General features: G+C 42.6%; 1 protein-coding gene across 2 annotated transcripts in view; it reads right to left on the bottom strand.

Moving 5' to 3' along the window:
• The window catches only part of LOC138246404 (E3 SUMO-protein ligase ZBED1-like), a 169,139-nt gene that overhangs the window by 36,026 nt on the left and 118,889 nt on the right, over positions 1-14,224 (bottom strand). The window lies entirely within an intron of this gene.

The raw sequence follows: 14,224 nt of genomic DNA, 5'->3' as shown, positions 1-14,224 counted from the left end.
TCTTGCTTGGAGAAAGGATTACACAATGAGGGAACAAACCTGTGCATCTGTGCCCCCTGAGAAACAAGTTTTGATAGCATTAAAGCAACGTAGATATGGTATATCATCCCTTTTGATCGCTGATCGATATATGGGATCTTTTCAAATGAAGTTCAGTCGCTAGAGACGGATAGTTTCTTATGGGGTTTCATCCAATGTTATATTTATACTGAAGGCATGCTTCACCCATCATCTAGCCTAAAAGTCTGCTTCCTTTAAGGGAAGAAACTGACGATATCTTTCACAAACTTGGCTGAGATAATCAGGTACCTCTCCACTTCTATTTATCTAAGGGGTTGGCAAGTACAGCAGGAATAAAAATAAAAAAAATCATTGAATTAAAAGAGGCCAGCCCATTCCTGATCTCCAGTTACCATAACACTAACCAGTGTAAGCACAGACCCATTAGGAAGCTTGTTGCGTTGAGGAAGTCATGGGATTTCCCACCAAGCCATCTAATGGAGGCCAGCTAACGCCATAACTGCAACAGTGTTGTTCGTATGTACCAATATCAGTTTCTCTCTTATCCACGTCACAGAATCTTCGTCTGGGTCGGTTAAGGTTAAGCAGTCAGGAAGTTCAAGGAGTCGTACATTGGGAGGGGCTGTTCCCAAACATCACCACTTCTGTCTTGTCCGTGCTCAGTTTCAGGCAGTTAGTCTTCATCCAATCAGCGACACTCGTCATGCAGTTGTGTGAGTTGATCCTGGTGGTGGATGTGTCTTCTGAGAGCAAGAGGAATAGCTATGTATCGTCTGCATATGATATGAAGTTGAGACCACGGGTTCTGATGATGTTGGCCAGGGGCACCATGTATGTGTTAAACAGGGTGGGCCTGGGGGGTGAACCTTGAGGGATGCCGCAAATTATGCTCTTGAGTTCCAAGGTGAAGGGTGGTAGGCGGATTCCCTGGGTTCGTCCTGTGAGGAAGGAGGCGATCCATCGGAGGGCATCTTCTTGGATCCTAATGTGATGGAGCCCATTGAAGAGGTTGTGGTGGGATATGGTGTTGAACGCTGCTGAGGGGTCAAGGAGGATCAGGGCTGCTGTTTCTCCCTGGTCAAGGAGGGTTCTGATGTAATCAGTGACCGTAATCAGGGCATTCTCAGTGCTGTGGTTAGCACAGAAACCAGATTGGGAGGTGTCCAGCAGGTTGTTTCTCTCCAGGTGTTTGGTGAGTTGGCAGTTGATGGCTTTCTCAAGGACATTCGCTGGGAAAGGGAGCATAGAGATGACAGTAGTTATTGAGTTCGACAGGGTTGGCAGAGGGTTGTTACAGGAGGGGATCTTACCTCTGCGTAATATTTACTTGCCTCTGACCTCTGCATGCTATTTTATTTGCCTCAAAGGCTTGGCAAGGCTTTAACAACTTCGGATTTTGTTAGATTCTCAGTCATTGTATAGTAGTCAATCGGATGTGAATCAATACTGCTCCCTCTGAACAAACATCCGAGAAAGAGGAAAGGAAGAAGTACCTGGCCAATGCAACAGGCAATGGTGAAGATTCAATAAAGTAAAGTTCAGGGTTAGAGTGGGATGTTCAATACATATGAGTGGTCCTACAGATAAAGCAGAAGGTGGCCAAAAGTCTAGGGCAATACAAGATTTTAACAAAAAAGATGTCATCTGGGATTCAGGACAAGTGAGTGAGACTGACAAGCTCAACATCTTCATCAGGTGGAACTCAATTAGTATAAGTTAGCAAAATGATGTGTGGGGTGGGGGTGCCATATATGCGTTCCTGGACCTTAAAGAGCAATATGGGATGTTAGAGAGTGATGCTTTTTGTTGCCTTACATTACAAACTGCACTGCAGAAGGACATACCTTGGGGCACTCCAACAGAGTATAGCAATCCCTTGGAGGACAGACTGCTGACAGAATACTTTACACAAAAGGCGCTATTCACTTATGTATAGGAAAATAATCAATAGCACACAAGATATATTAGTGGACCTTCGGGAATGTTGGGGGCAAGATCTTGGAAGAACTGAGAGATGATGGCCTGAGTGAGGCTCTGTAGGGCCCACGAAAATTGCAATAAATCCTGGGCTCCACGTGGTGCAGCTGAATATTCTGCTTAGGGTATGTAACAAAAAGGGCGTTGATGGCAAGGATAGGACAACCTAAAATTGTGGGCTACTAGGGATATTTATAAGTACTATATGAGCATGCCTGGAGACACGAAGATTCTGGGGTAAAGTTGCTAGGTAAATTTCTGTCTTCTCATAACAAACTAAGCCAGTTCCATTGGAATGGACTCTTGAAGCAGCATATGGAGGCTTACATACGACTCCAAGGTATTTACAAGTAGAACATTGCAAATGAAAGATTAGACACTGGACGGGGAAGGTATTTATGCCTTAGAAAATCAGGATCAAACGTTTCTAGAGGCCTATGTGTTTGGCAGATAGCTAAATTAGTGGTAATAGTAAGAGGCAGTGAAGGATTTTAAAATTTTGGCAAAGGTTATTTCTTATCCAATGGGAGAAGGACCTATCCAATTCATAGTTAAGTACAGTAGCTGAATCTGTGGGGGTCTAGTGAAGTTATCGCTGTTTGAAGAGGGTTTCATGCTCTGTGTGTTGGTGAAATACACAGCTAGGTTTCTAGCAACATGTATTTGGATTCACAGTGGTAGGCAAGAGAAGTGAGACAGGTGCCCACATAGCAGGCAAGTATATTATTACCATTTTGGATGAGTTCAGCATGAGTTATTCAAAAGCCATCTAGGGGCAAATCAATGAGGCAGTCAAAGGCCTGTGGTTGGAGGAGAGTGTGAAGGTAGGAATAGGACAATTTGAGTGCAGTCAGCAGACAGATGATTGCAAAAACAGAAGAAAGAGCTGGTATCACTAAGGGATGCGGGGTAGAAGTAAAAATCAAGAAAACATAGCGCTTGTGGGGCACTGATCAGCAACCATGTGGGAGTTGATAGGGAACAGTTTCATGAAACAGAAACAAAACTTTAGAGAGGAAAAGAAGAGAACCAGTTGACTTGTTCCGATAAGTCTAAGAGGGACTAAGGAAGAGAGTAGATAAAGAAGCGTGGTTTTACAATCTCAAACTGCAGAAAGATTGAGAAGCACGACGAATGACTTAAAAGAAGTTAGTCAAATTAGAAAGCGTAGCTTTGGATGAATGCCAGACGCATACTTTTTTTCTACTTGAAATCAGAAGAAGCTCTGATTAAAGGGTGTTAAGCTTCTTTCAAAATGATTGTGCTGCCTTGGGATAATTGGGGTTCTGTAATAATAGAAGGAAGGTCAATAATTTCACAGATCTTTGGCTATGTTATAATATTTTGTCTCCTTGGCTGGATACAATACCAGATCTGCTTGGGAGCCTCTTCTCTGGAGGTTGCATCCATTCCATTTCATCAATATTAATAGTATTAATAGCCATAGGGACTGGGCTGACTTCTGAATGCCTATCTGCATTTTATTTTTTTAATAGTGCTGCACACCAGGAACAGATGACGAAGAGTATTTGTGGACAATCGGAATACTACTCCATGGCAGTGTTATGACTGAAGGAATGGATGTCTCTTATGCGGCCTACAAGGGTTGTGTTTTGATGTATATGATGGCCGTGAGTACACTTACCAATGAACTACAGTGTACCTTTAGAGCAGCATAGTGTACTTGCTGCAAAGCTTAACACAACCCCTTGTATGTTAGGACAGGAAGTAAAATGGCATATGTGTTATTTTGCAACTTACTGGCAATATACATCTGGCCAAATACCATGTCACATATCATTCCATTTTAAGCCCCCTTTTCTCTTTCAACTGTTACATTCAGTCAGGTAAGAGCTGCAAGCACTCCAGCACTAAGGGCTTGATTTAGATGTTGGCGGAGGGGTTACTCTGTCACAACGGTGACGGATATCCCATCTGCCGAAATCCAAGTCCCATTATATCTAATGGGATTTAGATTTTGGCAGACGGGATATCCGCCACGATTGTGAGGGAGTAACCTCTCAGCCATATCTAAATCAGGCCCTAATTCCGAAGTAGAAACCACATCTGAGAGGAGTCAATTTCTTATGAGCTACTATGGAGAGCTCTAAGCATCATCTTTCTCTGGTGCCACAGGGCTGCAATTAGTTTAACGGAGTATTCCTATATATCTCTTGTAAGCTAAATTCATAAAAAGTTGCTAGTCTATTTCCCCTTACAGTATGTCCAGTTATTAAATGTTAGATGCCATATACTGGTTTTTTTCTCCTAGTAATGCGGATATATCTTGGAAGGGAGCAACATCCAATGGTGTTGTTATCGATTTGTACTTGTACCATTTTCATACTTGGTGCAGCCTGAAAGGAATTAATTCTTCAATGTTTATGTGCAATACTTACCTAGCAAGAATGAAGTGCTGTTACAGCTACTGAAGGCTCAGAGCTTGCGAAATGTGGGAGTCAGGTGTGATTTGTTTTTTTCACAGTGACTGTGAAACCCAAGTCAATCAGTCATTACATCATCTTGGTTGTTAATTTCGGTCACATTGAGAATTCTTCAGTTAATCATCAGGATAAGGGACGAAATGAAGGGTTCATTTTACACAGCTGTTAATACTTCTGGAGCGTTCTTCACTCCAAATGGTAGTACAGTGAATGGGTAACGGTTGTGTCTAGTGTTAGTGTGACAAGTGGGCTGAAGTATGAAACTGTGACTGGGATATGAAAATGGGCTTTATGGATCGCACTGCCTTTCTGTGGCAGGGCTGTCATTCTAAATGTCTGGTTTCCAACCCATCTGTTGAAAGATCCAGGAATCTATACCATCTGAGGAGCTTCCATACTGTTAACTATGAAAGCGCCTTGATCTCTACATCTTCCTGAAGAAGTGATGGATGTGCATTTGGTGGTTTTCATTCTTGGTGCTAATCCCATTAATGATGTGACAAATTGCATCACGTAGCTGTTAGTCAGGGTATCTAGCAATCATTTGTCTGAGATACCTTCTTAAAAATGGAGTAGAGAAGGTCTCAGTCTCACTCAGACCACAGTGGTCCCTGGCTTCTGTATCATAGTCTCTATTTAGGATGATACACCTGACAGAATTGCCTCAAACCCATGACTGGGTGCCTCAGTCATACTTTATATGGCGTTTATAGACACTGCCATTGTGCTCCCTGAACTTAAAGAGTAACTGTTGCCATATCCTGAAAGTACTGGCTCTGATCTAACAGTGTTCTTGTGTGTGTACTTCCCTGCCAACTGTGACGGCACACTTGGTGGTGATCCCACAGCCAATGCAGCTTATGTTTCCTTCTTCATCTTATTCAAGGCTTTAAATACACCTGAATATGCTGCACCTCCCTCTATACAGCATGCTTTACAAATGACACCTTTAGCTGCAGACTTGGACCCAGTTGTCTCATTCACTCCCATTTCTGCAGCATCCACAGAGATGCTTCTACAAAAGGAAAATGTTGCTTACCAAATAAGCATCTGTTCGTAGCATATTTTGCTGTAGATTCACATGCTTAGCATAATCCTGCCATTTAGTATTGGGCTCGGATGTGCACACGTTGTTTAATTTTGAAGAAAGTCTTTTGAATTACAAGGTAGAGTGACTCCTCCTCTTGCTGGCAACGTGCATGGTCATCAACTCCAATGTTAGATTGTTTTCCTGCAAGGCAGGTGAGGAGAGAATGTGAAGCAGAATGTAGTATGTCCATGCTAAAAAAGTTTGTGATAACCCATTAAAAGGAACTGTAACAAACACAGGAGTCCGGGGAGGAGGGTGGGTGCATGCGAATCTACAAGACCACATGCCATGAACAGATATTTATTAGGTAACATTTTCCGTTTGAGGCATATGTGGCTGTAGATACACATGCTTAGCATAAACTGTAAAGCAGTCCTCTCCATAAACTGTGGCTAATCTGCGAGTGATACAGTTGTTCGAAATAATGTATGTAGAACTGCTTGGCCCACATTGACTTGTTGACAGTCCAAAACAACTACATAGTAATGTTTTGTAAATGTATGTGGTGTGGACCATGTAGCTGCTTTACATATGTCAATTATAGGTAGCCTACCCAGAAGCTCCTTTTTAGGGTCGAGCCTGCGTCCCATGCGCTTGCTCATGCGTATCGCTTGTGACACGCTTTAGTAGTTAGAAAAGGGCTCGGAGCCCCGTCCATGTCACGTCAGTGTCTTTCATTGGTTTGTGGGCTTGCCTTTTAAAATCTACTTGCTTTCATTAGTGGAAGGCATGCATACGTCATGCCTTTTCCGGTGGTTAGCCCTCCTCTAGCGCAGCGACAAAGTACTGAAAACATACAAGGCTCGCTGTTTTCCGTCCGGTTTCTGGATTACTTTTTATCTTTTTTCACAGCGCGATCTCATTTGGTAGAAGTCGAGCGCTTTGCATGACATCAACCCCGTTACATAGTTAATTGCACTTTTGCCGATTATGTAGATAACTGCACTTTTGCCGATAGGTTTCACTACGAGGGAACTGTAGCAGCGCGATCGCGCTTTTTTTTCCATTTAATGTGGCAAGAAAAATCCGATTGGGAGTTTACAACTGCTAATAGCTCTAACTCGGATGAATGCGAGAACCGTTGCATTGCAAATGCTTGTTTAATAGTGGAGTTAACTCTAGGAGGAATAGGTAAAGTTATTTTACCTTTAGCATAGCATGTGTGGATGCATTTAACAATCCAACATGCAATACCATAATTAGAAATGGCCCTTACTTTGAGTGGTTTTGAAAAGGTAACAAAGAGTTGGTGTGTTTTCCTAAATGTTTTGTTTCTATCAATATAATATGTGAGAGCTCGTTTAACATCTAAGGTATGTAGAGCACTTTCCGCAATTCAATCAGGTTGGGGGACCAACACAGGCAATTCAGTAGATTGATTAAAGTGGAATTAAGAAACCAATTTTGGAAGACATTATGATTAATCTGCAGTACCACCCTATCTCTATGTAGCTGAAATAAGGTTTCTTCTAAAGTTAATTCCTGAAGCTCACTGACATCTGAGTGAGGTGATGGCAACTAGAAATTATACTTTACAGGATAAAAATTGGAGGAGGCAGGAGTGAAGAGGCTCAAATGGAGGGTCCATTAATCTTGGTAATATAATATTGAGATGGTGGCAACCTAGAAGGAATAACCCTTTGAAATCCTTCCAGGAAGGCTTAGATGACTGAAATCCTGAAAAGTGTAGTGTGTTGTCTGTTTGCAGATATGCAGCTACCGCCACTAGGTGCGGCCTTACAGATGTAAAAGCTGAATTGGAGGTGTGCAAACAAAATAAATAGCTGAAAATATCTTAAAACCTGGCTGCTAAAGGATGAATGTTTTTGGAATGACAATAATGAACAAGTCTTTTCCACTTAGCTGCATAACAGGCACGAGTAGTGGGTTTACGTACTTCTTTAAGAATGTCCATACATGCGGAGGTAGATTCTAGTAACCAAACTCTAAGACTTCAGGAGTCAAACCATAAGGTTGAGAGACCTGGGTTCTCTGTGTCTGATTTCTCCATGGCTCTGCATGAGAAGGTCCTGCCTGTTCAGCGGTATGTTGTGGGGAACTACTGAGAGCTCTACGAGTGTGGTGAACCACAGTTGTCACATCCATGCAAACCTGGAGGTGAAGTTTGGGCATTTTCTGCTGTGGCGAAAAGGTCTGCTTCTGGCCAACCCCAACCCTGGAATTATGGGAGGAGGACTTGCGGGTGAAGTTCCCACTTGTGGAATTGGTGGCACCTCCTGCAGAGGAGATCTGCAAAGTCGTTGTTCACTCACTGGAGGTATTTCTAACAGGTGGATGTTGTACAGGACAGCCCTCCTTTAAACGGTTTGGGCAAGATGAAAAACCTGAGGGAGACATGCCTTGCTTCAAGTCAGGCAAGTCTCACAAAACATGCCTGACTCGCAGCCAGGCATGCCTTCTGAGTAGGACACTAGAATTTATGCCTCTAGCTGCAGTGTAACGGTGCAGAGGATGCAGCGGATGGTGGTATTGGAAATTAGCTTACCCGCAGAGGCAATCTGATATACCCACTTCTTGTGCAATTCTGGGAGATGTTGGAGGATCTCTTCCATCCCACCCCATGGGCCCTGTCATAGCAGGAGACAAGGTCAATGGAGTTGGCGATCCCCAGTGGTTGGCGAACTGGACCGCCAAACTCTTACCCACAACATGAATCTTTCTACTCTCTTTATCTGGTATGGTTGCCTAACCAAATGTTTGAGAGTTGGCCCTCTTGCGTGCTGTGGTAACTACCAGTGAATCAGGTAAGAGTCCCACAAGTCATGTGGTTGGAAGGAAAGCTGGGCTCCCCATGTCCCTCCCACCCCATTTAAGAGTGGCTGGAACCCTATGGAGAGTATGGTGCGCAGGTGAAGGTGGTGGTGACAGGGTGGTGCACAGCAGACGTTGGTGGTGGGCTGGGCTAAGAAACACCGGTTTTGTGGCCTTTTCCTCCTTCTTTCTATGCTGTGGTGGAATCTCCAAAGATTCTTCAAATTACAAATGTCTTTCGGCAGGCTGTGCACCAGTATGAGGAGGTCTTGTAATGATATGACCAGAGACCAGGTGTCTCATTATGTGTTTTTGCATGGAGTCTTATCTCCTCTTGCATCTGATGAAACACAGGTTCCACTGGCTCTGAATTGTGTGCTTCTTTGCCGTGAGTGTAGGATTTTGGCTCAGATGATGAAGTTTTCAGTGCCGGTAATTTTTATGCCAAGGGTTTTACGTCCGGTGCTGGAGCTTTCTGCACAAAGGTGGAGCAGCGTTTTGACACCGAGGGTTTCAACTCTGAACACCTGGAAGGTGAGATGCTATTATCTTCAAATTCCTCACCAGGAGCCAGTGCTAGATTGTTTGGGCCTCTTGTGCGGAGCTCAGGATTTGGTTCCTCCCTACTTGTTCAGGTATTACATGGTGGTTGTATTGTCCATCTAGACAATCAGGGTGTCGGTGTTGAAAGGCAAGAGAAACGCCTTGAAAGCTAGGTGAACTGCGCGGAGTTCGACAAGATTGATGCGCTATCAGTAGGAGCCGGAAAAAAGAACTGAGGTAACTACCTCTCACTAGCCATGGTGGGATACTGGAGGTCCAGCGTTTCTTAAAGACACAATCTCCTTTTTCTTCCTTTATAATGGCAGTCTATGGGTTATAGTGCCCTGCACTCCTTCATCCTTATCTTAGATTACAAAAGGGTTTGTTAAAAGTTTTTTTCTGTTATTTTTCAAATTATTCATGCATTTGAATGCATTTCTTCTTGTTCTATTTCCTTTTTGTATCAAACAAGATGAAGAATTTTGACGACAGTAGCCCATCCTTTAGGCTGCGTAATGACATTCTTATGTGACTTTTGAGGCCTTCCAGAAAAAAGGTGAACATTAACACTTAAGAAGACATATTGGAAATTGTGCTCCAGGGCACCCGTTGGCGGGTGGAACTATTCAACGCTTATGACTATACATGGAAATCCCCTACGAGACAAGTGCCCTTATCTGCAGAAGATGTCTGAGTTTTTGCCTCCTCTTGAGGGTGTTCGGGTCCCAAAAGGTCCACCTCTCGGGACATCTCGAAGCAACAGGCTTCGTAGGTAGCCTTCTTTTGTTCAGAGGAGACGCACAAGTTACACACCTGGTGGAGATCGGTGCGTAGGTACTTGGAGTGGCATCGAGGACAAGCGGAAGAGCGACTGTTCCATCACCGGGTGGACATGGTGCAGAGGGAATGTCAAAGATGTGAAGTCTGCCAAAAGGACGAAGGCCCACGATGTCGATGAACGGACGAGAGAGACTCAGAAAAACTGCAACTGAAAACAATAACACTAAAATCTAGAGAAGACTGAGTGACAACAATCTCAAACTGGAGCAGAGGAGCACATCTCTGAATAAGACAGCAGAAGAAACCAATCAAACAATGGAGTCGATGAACATGCGCCTTGCCAGCAAGAGGAGTCGTCACTCTACCCTGTGACTTGAAAGACTTTCTTCAAAGAAAATCAAATTGCACACATCAGAGACCAAAGCTAGATGGCAGGATTATGCTAAGCATGTGTATCTACAGCAACACATACCTCAAACATATATTTACAAAGCTATGTTCACTTTGGATCAACTACTAAACGCTCTGGTAGTCATCAGAAAAAGATTTTTTGTCTCTGGACATTTATCATATTTAGCCAACAAAGCTGTAGATCTTGGTATCCAAACTTTCTCTACAATCGCACTATCTAGGATTTTGCTCTCTCCGTCATTGCCCCTGGGTTAATTGACCTTTCTATGCCTATGCTAAAAAGGACTGGGTCTAGTTCTGGGCCATCTCTAACAAAAATGAGGGCTTCCAAAGAAAGATCTTGTTGAGGATTTTCAAATACACCTTTTGTATGCTTCATTGCCCCATTCAGCTTACCCAAATTCAGTGCCTTCAAGGCCATCTTGGAGATCTGGGCCTGACAATATTAGTTTAAAAAACTGGGTTAACGGCTCCAAGGATACCTCAGCACTAAGTAGTATTCCCTTGGTTTCCTGTTTCACATATGTTGCAACAACTTTGAAGCTAAACTTCTGCTAGGTCAATAGTGCCTTAGCTCCTTCACCACGGGGGTGCTGGAACATCGCTCAACAACTTTCTAAAGGTTTGCACTAACCTCGCCCCTGCACATTTTTGACATTGCAGAGGACAGACAACACTATGGGAGGTTTTCCCAGTAAGTACACACCCATGGTGGATGCTCGCAATTTTAAATAAGAAAATCAACAATCTTCAGATCCACCGATTAGACTGCAGGATAATGCACATCATGTGGACATATAGCACTTTACATTGAAAACGTCCTCTGCTGCAATGCTGCCTTTAAACCAGTGAAAGTAGCAAGGCTCAGCTTTCATTAGATGGGCTGGGTCAAAAGTGCCTATGAACACTATAGCATCAGCAATATGATTTGCTGCTGGTTAATGCGACTGACAAACAATTTGAACATCCTCCTCATCGGACACTTTATGAATGTCACAAAGATATTCAGTACAGCAGTTGCACCCTTAATACTGAAAAAATATAAGGCGGCAGGTACATGGGCATGCTATGCAAAAGCTCGAGGATTAAGAAACCATGTTGAATCTCTTAACATTAAGCGATATCCAGTGTTAAACTGAACTTATGGATAGTATTGGTGACCCAAGTTCAGGGTGCTGCTTAAGAAGCAAAATGTGGACACAAAACTCTGCAGGAATTCTATGAAGATCCAGAAAGAATCCGTGTGAAATAAATACTATTGTCAGATAGGTGTGGTTGCTGATTGGAGCTTTATTTAGAGAAGGATCTCAGATATTGGATCTTTCCCCATGGGAGGTCTAAATAAGTTAAGCATCAATTTAATTCAGCTCACAACACATACACACTTATACATAAGCCCCACAAGGAAAGTAATACAAGTAGGTTTCATTTAAATACCCCATCACAACAAAATGGGGCAGACCTTGTTAGACTACTTGGGGATAAAATATGTTGACAAGCTGCTACAAAAAGATGTTATGTCGCCATCAGTTTTTAATGTTGTCAATGGTTGGAAAGATTAAACAACTGTTAAGTAAACCTTATGGAATTTTAATCTTGAGGGGACTGACCACCAATTATGCCAATTATACTACTATTCACCCACTAATGTACTATTAGTTTGGCATGAGACAGGAGTCTTAATAAACCCCAAACCAGCAACTGCAGCCACCTGACAACCATAGTTATTTTAAACTGTTCTTTTCTGGTTGTTCATACAGTCAGAGGGTGAAAAATAGATTTGTATAAATCTCCTCTTGTGTAGCTGAGGCAGTTCATGATGTCCAACAGAAGGTGGCTGGATTTCCCATAAGGAAAGTGTTTCTCATTAATAAAGGTGCAATGCCAGCCATAGGAGGAAAAGCTTGGCTTTGGCAAGGACCCACATTATAAACATCACATACCAAAGCATCCCATTGGTTCTAGTGGCCACCAAAGTGAGCCCAAGAAGGCTGTACACCAGAGTGAAGCACTTTATTGTTGACAGTGAAGTAGCCAACGAGCTTCCTTTGTGCTAAAGCTGCTTTACAAGGCCAACAAGTTTCATGCTCAGTACACTGCAGAGCTGCACTTTTTTTTGGGACATTTGTTGAGATTAACTCACTGTTTCTGAGGAACAATCAACTGAAGCCAAGGAAAACATCAGCGATGCACCAAGGACGTGGATCAGTAGGAGCTATGCAACAGGTGGTCAGTGTCAAAACATGAAACAGGCAATACAGCACTTGGGCACCTTGGCACAAATCTGACATTAGCCTGATTAAGCACTTCAAGGAAAAAAGTCCTAGAGTGAGGTACTGTGAATGGTTTGAGACTATATACCGTGTTATGCTTATTAGCGGTGCTTAACTGAACCAAAAGCAGCAGTAGCAAAAATGTTTAGACCAGCCTCACTCTCTTTGTTCTCTCTCAATTCATCTCTTTGTCCTTTTCCACTCTCTCTTTCTATCTTTTGCATGCTATAGTTACTTGAGGGAACTGAAGAAACTTACTGAGGTACCAACAATGGCCCGAGCATTCAAAATTGACATCCAATGCATCCAGCTCATCAGGTAACAGCCCAATGGAAAAAATGGGCAGTTCAGTAATGCTTATAAGGAACCCTAAGAACCTCAGGAGCAAACACAATGAAGGGATGAGAAGGTACCCTAAGTTCACCATGGTAACCTGTTTAAAAGAGAAAAATTCCTTCCCAACTATCTGTCTGTATACAGCTAAGAAATATAAAGGACCAGGAAATTTCTGAAAAGCGATCTTCTTACATTTTGTGGTGCACACATCTAGAAGTCACATGCAATGTGCCCAATTCTTGTTTGAAAATAATTATACTGTTTTTTAAATAGCTATTTATTTCTTTTTAATATATTTGCATAGCAGTTCCAAGTATAGATCATAATGTTGCACACAGTGATAACATCCATCCATTAATTTTCTGCCGTAAACCCAGCAATCTAGTCTGCAAGCTTTATCAGAACATTACGAAAACAGAACAGGTTAACCGCATATAAACCAGTACTGCATACATGTCAATGACCATTATAACCGACAACATCCTGAGGTACAGATACATAGTGTATTGCTAACCATAGCCTGGCTAGTTGATGTGATGCTTATACCTAGAGCTGCCCACAATGCCCGTCTCTCCTCCCACCACCCCCTGCCCCTTCCCAACCAGGGCCTCCGGCCAGAGCAAGTGCCCCAACCCCTGAGTAAGCGAAGGGAGCCCCTCACAACAAATAAAATAAAATAATCATACTTGAAATAGAGGTGCACAGGGAGGTTATACCCCAAACCGCATCAGAACAAGATAGTCAGCACATGCATCGCGACCTGTGGAGAAATTGGGAGCATCAGGAATCCAATGGGAAAAGTAGAAACTCCTTACAGCTAAACCAGTTATGTGGGTGAAAGGAAACTAGAACCTTGTATGAAGGCACAAGTGTGCAGTGAAACAAACACCTGCTCATGTTAAGTACTTAAATAACTTGAAAGTGGGCATGCTATTAACTGACCACATAATATCTACATTCACTGCTGCACAACCAGCAGTCATATCACCAAGTTTTAAAGAAAAGACAAATATGCAGTACACAAATCCCATTGTTTCTTTCTGTAATAAGGTTAAGTCCGAAAGAAGGTCATGGGCTTAAGAAAAGAAATGCTCTCTGACATAAGATATATTTTAAAGTTGATGACTATAAAAATGTCTTCAGCCTGAGGCTACTCCAAAACTTTCATTCAGAAGTGACTAATTAAAACAAATCATTTTTCCTCCTCAGCATACACAGAACATATTTCTTCCCGATTTTCGTGCATTGAAAGAATCCCTTCCAGTGCCTTTTATAGCCACAAAATGAGAGCTACAACAATACCAACACCTAAGCTTGCTCAGCATGTAGCTGGTTGATGGGAATATTTGTTGCACAATGGTGCAGCAAATCTTCACTTGCAATTGGAAAATTCGTCTGTTTTGAATGTCTTAAAATTTCAGAAAACCTAGTAACTGGAGAAATCTGACAGGCACTTTATTAGGAGTATTCAGTGGCAATAGTCGCTATTTGGTGACCCCCAGTTTCAGTACGGAACATATTCTAACTCCGTCCTCTAAAGACAAATGAAAAAAGCAGACAGGATTTGTATCCTCTTA

Source organism: Pleurodeles waltl, chromosome 7 (genome assembly GCF_031143425.1).
Source record: "Pleurodeles waltl isolate 20211129_DDA chromosome 7, aPleWal1.hap1.20221129, whole genome shotgun sequence".
In the NCBI taxonomy this organism is placed as follows: Eukaryota; Metazoa; Chordata; class Amphibia; order Caudata; family Salamandridae; genus Pleurodeles; species Pleurodeles waltl.
This window is presented reverse-complemented; position numbering and strand designations above follow the sequence as displayed.